The 12904-nt window shown below is 44.1% G+C and overlaps 1 protein-coding gene across 7 annotated transcripts in view; it reads left to right on the forward strand.

Moving 5' to 3' along the window:
* The first annotated feature begins 713 nt into the window (after positions 1–713).
* LOC147092440 (NACHT, LRR and PYD domains-containing protein 3-like) overlaps positions 714–12904 on the forward strand; it is a 65375-nt gene continuing 53184 nt past the window's right edge. For 3 of the 7 annotated variants that reach the window (XM_085975920.1, XM_085975924.1, XM_085975921.1), the window contains exons 1-3: positions 714–820; positions 900–943; positions 9016–9125. The gene's annotated coding sequence lies outside the window, so the exon portion shown is untranslated. The remainder of the gene's footprint in view (positions 821–899; positions 944–9015; positions 9126–12904) is intronic. The other 4 variants (XM_085975925.1, XM_085975926.1, XM_085975922.1 and 1 more) reach the window with 2 other exon arrangements.

The following is a 12904-nucleotide window of genomic DNA, read 5'->3' on the forward strand; positions in this document are numbered from 1 at the left end:
ATTTTCAGTCAGTGAAACCTGAAGCCTGATACTCATGGGGGTGAACGCCATGATGATCGAGGCCCAGACTCTTACTTATTAACTTGAGACTATCGCCCGGATTTTATAATCTTTGCTATGTTTCTAAAAAATGACCTTCAGTGGAAATTAACCTGTTAGCAATCATGTGACGGGAATTATAGAACTCCACTGCAATCCAGATCAGGAGTGAAAAGCCTAATACCAAGATTAATAGTGCCAGGATCAGCATGAATTAAATGCATGCAGCGTTAGAATCGGTTCAAACAAACAGCTAATGTTCGAAAGGAAGGTAATACCAATCTTTAACGTGTTAACTCAGAGAGCTCACTGTGCCCTTCCCTCTGGTGTTTGATTCCAATAAACTAACAGCAATATTTGTCCCTTGCTATCTTTGCCCTTTTATACTCTGATAATAAACAGGTTTTATGTTGAGCAATGTCATCGAATTTATGACATTGAACTGGTTCCTACTACAGAATCCAATTTTTCTGTGGGATCTTCAGAATCGCAGTTGGAAGAGATGAATTTAGTCATTGTTACCACACCAAGAATCTTTGACTTTGGTTAAAAGATTAAATTCATCACAAGGATTCAAACAGAATGAGAACGTATGTGATTCTGATCGAGTCCAGCACCAGAGAACAGGGCGGGGAGGGATTGTACTGATCAGGCTGAAGGTCGTGTTTATGAGTGTGATATATAACTGATCTTTACCCAGGGTGTTTGCAATAACCTGCAGAAAGCACAACGCTAACTTACCCAGACTCTCTGGAATCAGAATCAGGAGCCGCAGCACAAGGTGAGGACGCAGAATATACTGAGCACAATTATAGTGTTTCAATGTAACTGAACTGATCCATCACCATTTATTTGTGCAGGTGGTCAATGATATTGAAAAGATGAAGTATCAATAATGGATCAGGTAAGAAATTATGTTTTTTTTTAGGAATTGACTACTTGCCATAGAGTCATCTAATATAATAAAACTAACAAATGTAATCTCACACACTAACATTCTGCCTTTGTAACTAGCATTGAAATGTATTTCCACTTGATGAAACGCTTATGAACAAACAACAACAGCAACAACTTGTATTTATATAGCGCCTTTAAAGTAGTAAAACGCGCTGCACAGGAGTATTTTAAGACAACAAATTTGACACCAATCCACGTAAGGATAAATTAGTGCAGGTGACCAAAAACTTATTCAAAGAGGTAGGTTTTGAGGTGCGACTTAAAAGGTAGAAAGAAAGGTAGAGAAGTGGAGAGGTTTAGGGACGGAATTCCAGATCTTAGAGCCTCGGCAACAGAAGGCACGACCACAAATGTTTGAGCCATTATAATCAGGGATGCTCAAGAGGGCAGAATTTGAGGAGCGCAGATAATTCGGGGGTGTTGTGGTGCAGCAGGATGTTACAGAGATAGGAAGGGGCGAGGCCATGGAGGGATATGAAAACAAGGATGAGAATTTTGAAATCGAGGCGCTGCTTAACCTGGAGCCAATGTAGGTCAGCGAGCACATGTGTGATGGGTGAAGGGGACTTGCTGCAAGAGTTAGAGATCGAGACTTTGCACCATGCTACATATCCTCTCAGCCGCTCCCCTCGTGTTTTAAGACCTTTTACAATAAGGTGACAAACCAACTCTTGTAATAGAGGTACCCGTTCACTTACACTAGTGGTGACCAAGCTCCTCTCCTACTAGTGGTACCCCTACACTTACACTAGTGGTGACCAAGTTCCTCTTTTACTAGTGGTATGCCTTCACTTACACTGGAGGTGACAAAGCTCCTCTTGTATTAGTGGTGCCCCTACATTTACACTAGTGGTGACCAAGCTCCTCTTTTACTAGTGTTACCCCGTCACTTACACTAGCGGTGACAAAGCTCCTCTTGTATTAGTGGAACCCCTCCACTTACATTAGAGGTGACAAGGCTCCTCTTACTCCAGTGGTAACCCATCACTTAAACTAGAGGTGACCGGTCTACTCTTGTACTAATGGTACCATTTCACTTAAACTAGATGTGACCAAACTCCTCTTCTACTAGTTGTACGCCCTCATTTACACTCGTGCTGACCAAGCACCTCTTGTACTTGTGGTCCCCCTACAATTAAACTAGAGGTGACCAAGCTACACTTGTAGGAGTGGTATCTGACAGTATCACAAGAGGTGACCATTCTCCTCCAGTGTAGTGGGACCATTCACTTACACTAGATGTGACCATCTCCTCTGATATTAATGCACAGGATCACTTACACTACATGTGAAATTGCTCTGCTACACTTACACTAGTCGTGACCAAGCTCCTCTTGTATGTGTGGTCCCCTACACTTAAACTAAATGTGACCAAGCTCCTCTTGTTATAGGGTACCCCTTCACTTACACTGGAGTTGAACAAGCTCCTCCGATACCACTGGTACCCGGCACTATCACAAGAGGTGTTCATTCTCCTCTGGTATTGTGGGTCCGTACACTTGCACTAGAGGTGACCAACCTCCTCTTGTACTAGAGGTACCCATACACTTACACTTATGGTGACCAAGCTTTACTTGTACTAGTGATAACGGTACAGTTACACTAGAGGTGACCAAGCTCCTCTTGTACTAGTGGTGTGCCTACACTTACACTAAAGATGACCAAGCTCCTCTTGTACGAGCCATCCCCGTACACTTACACTGAAGGTGAATAAGCTCCTCCGGTACCTCTGTTACCCAACACTATCACAGGAGATGTCAGTTCACCCCCGGTATAGTGGGACCATACACTTTAACTAGAGTTGATCATAGAAACATATAAACATAGAAGACAGGAGCAGGAGTAGGCCATTCGGCCCCTCGTGCCTGTTCCACCATTTAATGAGATCATGGATAACCTCGCCTTTAGCCACATTATACTGCATCCACCATGCATCTGCCCAATTACCCAACCTGTCCAAATCATACTGGAGTTTCTCTGCAAACTCCTCAAAGCACACATGCCCACCCAGCTTTGTGTCGTCTGCAAATTTGGAGATATTACATATAGTTCCCTCGTCTAGATCATTAATATATATTGTGAATAGCTGGGGTCCTAGCACCGATCCCTGCGGTACCCCACTAGTCACTGCCTGCCACTTGGAAAAAGACCTGTTTATTCCAAATCTTTGCTTCCTGTGTGCCAACCAGTTCTCTATCCAAGTCAGTACCTTATCCCCAATCCCATGTGCTTTAACTTTGCATGCCAATCTCTTATGCGGGACGCTTTTGAAAGCCTTCTGAAAGTCCAAATACACCACATCCACTGGTTCTCCCTTATCTATTCTACCAGTTACATCCTCAAAAAATTCCAGTAGAATAGTCAAGCATGATTTACCTTTTGTAAATCCATGTTGACTTTGCCCGATCCTGTCACTGTTTTCCAAGTGCTCTGCTATTACATCTTATATAATGGACTCTAGCATTTTCCCCACTACCGATGTCAGGCTTACCGGTCTGTAATTCCCCGCTTTTCTCTACCATCGTTTTTAAATAGTGGGATCACATTAGCTACCCTCCAATCCATGGGAACTATTTAGGAGTCTATAGAATTTTGGAGGTTGACCAGCAATGCATCTAGTATTTCTAGGGCCACTTCCTTAAGTACCATAGGATGTAAATTATCAGGCCCTAGAGATTTATCGGCCTTCAATCCTGTCAATTTCACTAACACCATTTCTCTACAAATACTGATTTTATTCAATTCCTCCCTCTCATTAGACCCTATGTTCCCCGAAATCTCTGGAATGTCATTTGTGTCCTACTTTGTGAAGACAGAAACAAAGTATGTATTTAATTGGTCAGTCATTTCTTTGTTCCCCATTATAAATTCCCCTCATTCTGACTGGAAGGGACCTATGCTTGACTTCACCAATCTTTTTCTCATCACATATCTATAGAAGCTTTTACAGTCTGTTTTTATGTTTCCTGCAAGCTCACTCTCATATTCTATTTTCCCCCTCTTAATTAATCCCTTTGTCCTCCTTTGCTGAATCATAAACTTCTCCCAATCCTCAGTTTTGCAGCTTTTTCTGGCCAACTTATATTCCCTCTCCTTGGATCTTATGCAATCCCTAATTTGCCTCATTAGCCATGGTTGACTCACCTTTTTTGTTTTATTTTTATGGCAAAAAAGGGATGACCAAATTCTGTAGTTCATCCATGCGGTCTCTGAATATTTGCCATTGCCTATCCACCATCAACCCTTTGAATGACATTCCCCAATCAATCCTACGCAACTCGTGCCTCAGGCCATCGTAGTTTCCTTTATTTAAATTTAGGACCCTAGTCTCTGAGTGAACTACTTCATTCTCCATCTTAATGAAGAATTCGATCATATTATGATTGCTCCGACCCAAGGGGCCTTGTACAACAAATTTCTAATTAACCCTTTCTCATTACATAATACCCAGTCTAAGATGGCCTGATCTCCAGTTGGTTCCTCGAGATATTGGTCCAGGAAACCATCCTGTATACACTCTAGGAATTCCTCCTCCACAGTATTGTTACTAATTTGGTTAGCCCAATGTATATGCAGATTAAAGTAATCCTTGATAACTGATGTGCTCTTATTGCACGTGCCTCTAATTTCCCATTTAATGCCATGCCCAACCTCAACATTACTGTTTTTGGGTCTGTATAAAACTCCCACTAATGCTTCCATATTATTGTGTTAATCGCCTCTTTAACCAGCAATGCTACCCCACCTCCCTTTCCGTTTTGCCTGTTAATCCTGAATATTGAATACCACTGGATGTTGAATTCACAGCCTTGGTCACCCTGGAGTCACATCTCCGCAATTGCAATTACCCCTCTTGTACTAATGGTACCCCTACACTTACACTAGGAGTGATCAGGTTCCTCTTGTACTAATGGTACCCCTACACCGACACTAGAGGTGACCAAGCTCCTCTTGTACTAATGGTATCCCTACACTTACACTTGAGGTGACTAAGCTCCTCTTGTATGTGTCAACTCCCTACACTTACACTAATGGTAACCAAGCTCCTCTTGTTCTAGTTGTACCACTTCACTTACAATAGATGTGACCAAGCTGGCCTTGTACAAGCGGTCCCGGTACACTTACACTAGAGTTGGCCAAGCTCCTATTGTACTATTGGTACCCCTTCACTTACACTAGTGGTGACCAAGCTCCTCTTGTACGAGTGGTAGCACTACAATTACTCTAGTGGTGACCAAACTCCTCTTGTACAAATGGTCCCCCTACACTTACACTAGAGGTGACTAACCTCCACTTGTACAAGTGGCACCTGTACACTTACACTAGTGGTGACCAAGCTCCTCTTGTACATGTGGTCCCCCTACACTTACACTAAAGGTGACCAAGCTCCTCTTGTACTAGTGGTCCCCCTACATTTACACTAGAGGTGTCATAGAGTCATAGGGCTAGATTTTCAGTATAGACAGTTTTGGGGCGCTAACCTTAGCGCCCGCCCGAAGTTAGCGCCCGCCCCAAAGTAGCGCCCCGTTGCTGGAAATTCAGTGGCTTCGCCCTAAGAGGTTGGTGGAGTGCTAAAAGAGGCGTTCCACTACTATCTTTAGGCGCTAAGCCGGCGGTGCAGAGCGCAGCGCCTGAGCTCGGGCGCAGCGCACGGCAGACACTCTGGTGCCAGTGAGCTCTTAAAGGGGAAGGGTGCATGTGTTTTTGTAGTAGTAGTAGCAGTAGTAGTAGTAGTAGTAGTAGTAGTAGGATGAGGACGAGGACGAGGAGGAGGAGGAGGAGGAGGAAAGCATAAATACACCGTTCACAACAACACACTGGATCCTTCCACACAACAAATGCAGACTGCCGTTTATAGTGCAGGAGGAGTGCCCTTTAATTTGCGCTCCCCAGGGTGTGTTGCGTTCCATTTTACAAACGCTCTGGACGCCAGCCGCAGAATGGGGCGGTCCGACTGAAGTTTGGATTCGGGGCGGCCAAAGGGCGCTGCACGAGGATGTGACGTCATTTTCTGCGCGCGCATCCGGGTGGCCGCTAAACTTTGCGCCGGCGCTAACGGGCAACTTAATTTGGGGCGGGGCGCAAACTGCGCTGCGCCCGGGCGCTACACGAAGAGCGCCCGAAAATCACTTCTCTTAAGGCGCTAACTGCTGGCGCAAGCAACTGAAAATCTAGCCCATAGAGTCATAGGCCTAGAAATTGAGTTGATGCCGCGCCAGGGCTTTTGCACCGGAAATTTAGCGCCGGCACTAATTCCCTTGTGCGCGCCAAAAATTCAGTAGCGCCGCGCCCAGATGGCTGCCGGCGCTACTGGCGTGCGTGAGTGCCTCCCAATGGGCGCTGAGTGCCGAATTGCGGCGCTAATCCGGCGCTGCGGCACCCGATGCGGTGCGGCAGGCTGGGTAAGTGCAGGCCTCCTCCTCCCGTTAAGGAGGCGCTGCCTTCACCCGATTACTGGCCGTTTGATTTTTTCAAAAATGAGCCCGGCACCTCGGACAAGTGCCGGGCTTGCAGGCCAGATGCATCTGTTCCGCGGGGGGGGTGTGGAGGAGTCCGGGGAGGGAGGTGCGGGCAGGCGGCCGGCGGGAAAGCGTCCGGCCGCCGCGCGACCTTAATGCGCCGGTGCTAACTTGTGTAAGACTCGGTTGCCAGAGTCTTAGTTGCGGCTGCCACGGGCGAGGCGGCCGCAACTGAATTTCGGCGCTGGGGCCCGTCGGCATGGCAACCGGGACGCTGCGCACACCGATGATGTCATCGGTGCCGGTGCAGCGCTACCGGTGCAACGCTGCTTTAGGGCCCCAGGGAATTTTTCAACTGGCCATAACTCTGGCGATAGTCCCTCTAGCATCTCAAAAGCGGCGCTAAGGCTAGTGAATTTCTAGGCCATAGAGTTTTACAGCACAGAAAGAGGCCCTTCTGCCCATCGAGGTGACCAATCTCCTCTTGTACAAGTGGCACCTATACATTTACTCTAGTGTTGACCAAGCTCGTCTTATTCTAATTGTACCCCTTAACTCACACTAGATGTGACCAAGCTCGTTTTGTACGAGTGGTTCCTGTACACTTACACTAGAGTTGACAAGCTCCTCTTGTACTATTGGTCCCCCTACACTTACACTAGTGGTGACCAAGCTCCTCTTGTACTAATGGTACCCATTCACTTACACTAGAGGCGACCAAGCTTCTCTCATACCAGTGATATCCGACACTATCACAAGAGGTGCCCGTTATCCTCCAGTATAGTGGGACCGTCCACTTACACTAGAGGTGACCATCTCCTCCCGTATTAATGCACAGATTCCCTTAAACTACAGGTGATAGTGTTTCAGCTGCACTAGTGGTAACCCTAAATGTACATTAGATTTGATGAAGCTGTTCCAATACAAGTGGTCCCCTACACTTACACTACAGGTGACCGTGCTCCTCCAGTATTAGTGGTACCCCAATATTTAAATAGAGTTTCTCTGGTAAGGACCCACAACAGAGTGAGCACAATTATATCATGTTAATGCCGCAGAACTGATCCAGTGTTGTTCATTTGTGCAGGAGGTCATTGATAATTAAAAAATGAGGTACCAATAATGGATCTGGTAAATAATTAATTTGTTAGTACCGAAACATGCATATTGGAGGCATGTATTTTACTAACCCCAAGCAGGTGGCTGATCCCCTCAGCTGAGGAGATTAGAGGGTGATTTGTCAGACTTGATAATTGGTTGATGGAATAAAATGCTTTGGGAACGGACAGAGTAGTTGGAATCAGATTCTCCCAGTGACTGGGGGTGGGGTTCTAGAACAAGGCAGCAGAGGCATAAGATTAACTGTAAGATATTTAGGATAGAGAGTTGGATTCTGTTTAAACAGAGGGATGTCAGGCTGTACAATGCACTATTATAGTTAATGATTGAAGCAGAAAGCACGTCAACATTTAAGAATACATTACACGTGTGGTTGAAGGAATAAAAAGATTTGGGAACGGGGCGGTTTCATGGGATGAAGACTACCAGTTGTGTGGAGAATAAAGACCAACACGCACTGTTTGGACTGAATGGCCTGTTTCTCTTCAGTAATGTCTATTTAGTTCTATGTAACATACTTCACACCCCGTGTAAAAAAAATCTGCAAACTGACTAGCAGCACTCTCGAACGAATGTGCAATTTGTCACAAAACGTGTAAAAATGTTTGATTGACTGTAAGGACAGCACGATGCACACGTGAATGGCGGTGGCTGAATTGTGGTCCTTGAAATATGTGAAATGGTGTTTCAGACTTACATGGATAAAATTAATTTTGGCGCTCTGTGTGAAATATAAATGCATGAGTGATTTTTTTGAAGGTGGCAGTTCCTATTATAAATATTTGTCATGGAGACACGGTGAAAAGTGCGTGCAGGAATAAGATGTGTGTGTTGGTGTATGAGTTTGTGTGTGTACAGGTGTATGTGTATTTGTATGTGTGGGTGTTTGTATACGTCTGTTTGTTTTGTCTTCTGTGTAATGTGTCTGCTTGTGTTTTGTGTGTGTATATGTGTGCTGAATGTGTTGTGTGCATATGTTGTGTGTAGATTTGTGTTTTGTGTCTCTTTTGAATGTGTATGTGAGTTTTGTGTGTTTTGTGTGTCTATGTCTGTGTTGTATGTATGTGTTTATGTTTGCGTGTGTGTGTTTTGTGTGTGTATGTCTGTGTTGTATGGGGATGTGTTTATGTGTTGTGAGTGAGCGTGTGTGTATATGTATATGCGTGTTTTGTGTGTAATATGTGTGGATATGGCGTGTGTGTTTTGTATGTGTTTGGTGTTGGTGTTGCGTGTGTCTTTGTTGTGTTTGTGTTTGGGTGCATGTATGTGTGTTTTTGTGTTTGTGTGTTTGTGCCTGTTCATATTTAACAGAGACAATCTTCATCAAGATAATTCTACTGACACTTAACAGGGCAAGCAGAGAAGGTTTTATCGCTTAATGATTTTAAAAATATTTGTCACAATCTTCAGCCATACTGAGACAGTTCTTTTCATAGAGCAGGATATACAACTATTGAAGTTGGCGGATGCGTCTGTGTTGATTCCGATCCAGCATGAATATCACTCATTGAGCGTGACACTGAAATTAGGACAGAGAAACATCAGTGAAAGGTAATACATTATTCGATAATAACAGGCAAAGTTGCACCAGATCCTGGTGAAATCTATTCGCATCTACTTCATATTTGTGTGGTGCTTGCGACAGTCATAGAAACATAAGAAATAGGAGCAGGAGTAGGTCATTCGGCACTCGAGCCTGCTCCGCCATTCAATAAAATCATGGCTGATGTTGAATCTCAACTCCGTCTTCCCGCACTATCCCCATATCTGTTGATTCTCGAAATTCTAACGATCTCTTGTCTTGAATAGACTAAACAACTGAGCATCAACAGCCCTCTGTGGTAGATAATTCCAATGATTCACAACCCTCTGAGTGAAGAAATTTCTCCTCATCTCAGTCCTAAATGTCCGACCCCTTATTGTGAGTGTTGCAAGAATGTTAGTGGAATAGCTAGGAATTTTCATTTCTTGCCTCTGTATCCCATCGGGGGCAATCGTATGCTTCCTGTCATTATATCAACAAAGTTGCAAACATGGCTCCAAATGGAGAGCAACGTCTCATCCAGAAACAATTATCTCTCTCATTCTTTCTTTGTACTGACGCAGCCCATTTTTGGCATTCAGAACCTGGGTGGATCAGTTTCATCGGTTTATCACTGATAATCTCATAAAAGCTAGTAATATGCGTTATTGTATGCAACAGGTACAAGTTTGCACCCAGCTATCGACGTGATGCACATAGAACAGGTTATAAGGCAAAAAATGCGGATTGCTTTTGCAGAAGTGTGGAATAATGGGAATATTGCTGATCACCCTGTCCTTTGAAATCACCACCCATATGGCGATGGTGAAAATCTCCAAATGTTGTCCTGATCTAGATTTTGAGAGGAGCAGGAGGCAGTTGCAAGAAACGCATCTAGGATGTTGTTGCATCTCTTTCATTGGTCGAGCCACTGCTTATGTTCCTAACCTGAGCCTATAATCATTTTATAATATGCAAATAAAACTATTATTGTCTCTATTACACATTTTGTTGCCAATAGCAACAACGTGCCACCCACGTTGAGAATTTATTTCAGTGAAACCAAGATTAGATCATTATTATCAATGTACACTTTGATCAGTAGTTGGAACATGCAGAATAAGCTCATATCAATCCACCACTCCCTCAATCTGCGCAATAAACAATGAACTTCCTTTTCCCTACATTTTTAACATAGTATAATAACCAATTTAACCAGCATTTCTTTCTGAATCTGTGTGGCAGAAATAAAAGGACACCGAGCCACTTAAGAGTGACAAAAATAAACTTTCGGTAGGGTAAGGACAAACTTGGGCAGAGCACATTGCATTCGATCAGTTGGTTGGTCCAAAACCGGCTACTCCGTCTATTTCTTCCTGTTCATTTCGATCTAATGAGGCTGATTTTATTACTTAACGATAGTGTAAAATGGACACTATCTAATGGGCCTCTCATTACACATCTCTCCCGATTTTCCTTATCGTTAAATAAAATTGAACGAGGTGTATGACCAACATCCAATTGTCAAATATCGCCCGTTTACCAGTATCGCCAAATGTTAAAATTAACCCGTAAAATTGGGTGGGGCATATAAAGGTAGTCCCGTTTAACCAAACAGTAGGGCATTTAAACTGGTACCTTAGCTTTGCATGGGTGCGCATAGGTCTACTGCAGTCAGAATCGCCTCCTTGAAGGAACTCTACAGTTGCCGCCTCACCCAACCTTAATCAAACCTGGCAGGCCAAGTCTCACAGGACATCTCAAGCACATGATCATCGTCTCAATAAATTTGGAAACTTTATTTGGATTTAAGTAGTCTCTCTCTCTCCAATTCATGTTATGTCCTTTGTGATCAAATTGTGATCACTGGTACTATGTGATAGTGCCTCCGCCTCTTTCTCGACCTGTCTGCAGCCTTTGACATGGTTGAACCTGAAATGAGCTTCCAACCACAGATCCGTACCATAACTGAGACTGCATAAATCCAACTCTCTAACATCGCCCATCTCCACCCCTGCCTCAACTCATCTGCTGCTGAATCCCGCCTCCATGCCTTTGTTACCTCTAGTCTTCACTGTTCGAACACATGGTCTGAGGAGCGAGTTGGGTAGGATTGAGTGGGGAATGGCGCTCAAAGGGTTGACGGTGGATAGGAAATGGCAAACATTAAAAGACCGAATGGATGAGCTACAGAATTTGTTCATCCCAGTTTGGCATAAAAATAAATCAAAAAAGGTGACTCAACCGTGGCTAACAAGGGAAATTAGGGATAGCATAAGATCCAAGGAGAGGACATATAAATTGGCTAGAAAAAGCAATAATCCTGAGGATTGGGAGCAGTTTAGGAGTCAACAAAGGAGGACAAAGGGATTAATTAAGAAAGGGAAAATAGAATATGAGAGTAAGCTATCAGGGAACATAAAAACTGACTGTAAAAGCTTTTATAGATATGTGAAGAGAAAAAGATTAGTGAAGTCAAGCGTAGGTCCCTTACAGTCAGAATCAGGGGAATTTATAATGGGAAACAAGGAAATGGCGGACCAACTAAATACATACTTTGGTTCTGTCTTCACAAAGGAGGACACAAATGACCTCCCAGTGATGCCGGGGAACATAGGGTCTGATGAAAGAGAGGAACTGAAAGAAATCAGTATTTGTAGGAAAATGGTGTTAGAAAAATTGATGGGACTGAAGGCCGATAAATCCCCAGGGCCTGATGGTCTACATCCCAGGGTACTTAAGGAAGTGGCCCTAGAGATAGTAGATGCATTACTGGTCATCTTCCAGAACTCGATAGACTCTGGAACGGTACCCATGGATTGGAGGGTAGTTAATGTTACCCCACTATTCAAAAAAGATGGTAGAGAAAAAGCGGGGAATTATAGACCGGTAAGCCTGACATCGGTAGTGGGGAAAATGCTAGAGTCTATTATAAAAGATGCAATAGCAGAGCACTTGGAAAGCAGTGACAGGATCGGACAAAGTCAACATGGATTTACATCATGCATGACTAATCTACTGGAATTTTTTGAGGATGTAACTGGTAAAATAGATAAGGGAGAACCAGTGGATGTGGTGTATTTGGACTTTCAGAAGGCTTTCGATAAGCTCCCACACAAGAGATTAGCGTGCAAAATTAAGGCACATGGGATTGGGGGCACGGTATTGACTTGGATAGAGAACTGGTTGGCGGACAGAAAGCAAAGAGTTGGAATAAACGGGTCGTTTTCTGAGTGGCAGGCAGTGACTAGTGGGGTACCGCAAGGATCGGTCCTAGGACCCCAGCTGTTCACAATATATATTAATGATCTGGATGAGGGAATTGGATGTAATATCTCCAAATTTGCAGACGACACAAAGCTGGGTGGGAGGGTAAGCTGTGAGGAGGATGTCGGGAAACTCCAGTACGATTTGGACAGGTTGGGTGATTGGGCAGAAACATGGCAAATGCACTATAATGTGGATAAATGTGAGGTTATCCACTTTGGTGGCAAAAACAGGAAGGCAGATTATTACTTGAATGGCAATAGATTGGGAGAAGGGGAAGTGCAAAGAGACCTGGGTGTCCTTGCGCACTAGTCGCTGAAGGTAAGCATGCAGGTGCAGCAGGCGGTTAAGAAGGCAAATGGTATGTTGGCCTTCGTAGCAAGAGGGTTCGAGTACAGGAACAATGATGTCTTTCTACAGTTGTACACGGCATTGGTGAGACCGCACCTTGAGTATTGTGTGCAGTTTTGGTCACCTTACCTGAGGAAGGACGTTCTTGCCATGGAGGGAGTGCAGCGAAGATTCACCAGGCTGATACCTG

This window comes from Somniosus microcephalus, unplaced genomic scaffold (genome assembly GCF_052327205.1).
Source record: "Somniosus microcephalus isolate GS21.2 unplaced genomic scaffold, FLI_Smic_1.0 unresolved_chr2, whole genome shotgun sequence".
Classification (NCBI taxonomy): Eukaryota; Metazoa; Chordata; class Chondrichthyes; order Squaliformes; family Somniosidae; genus Somniosus; species Somniosus microcephalus.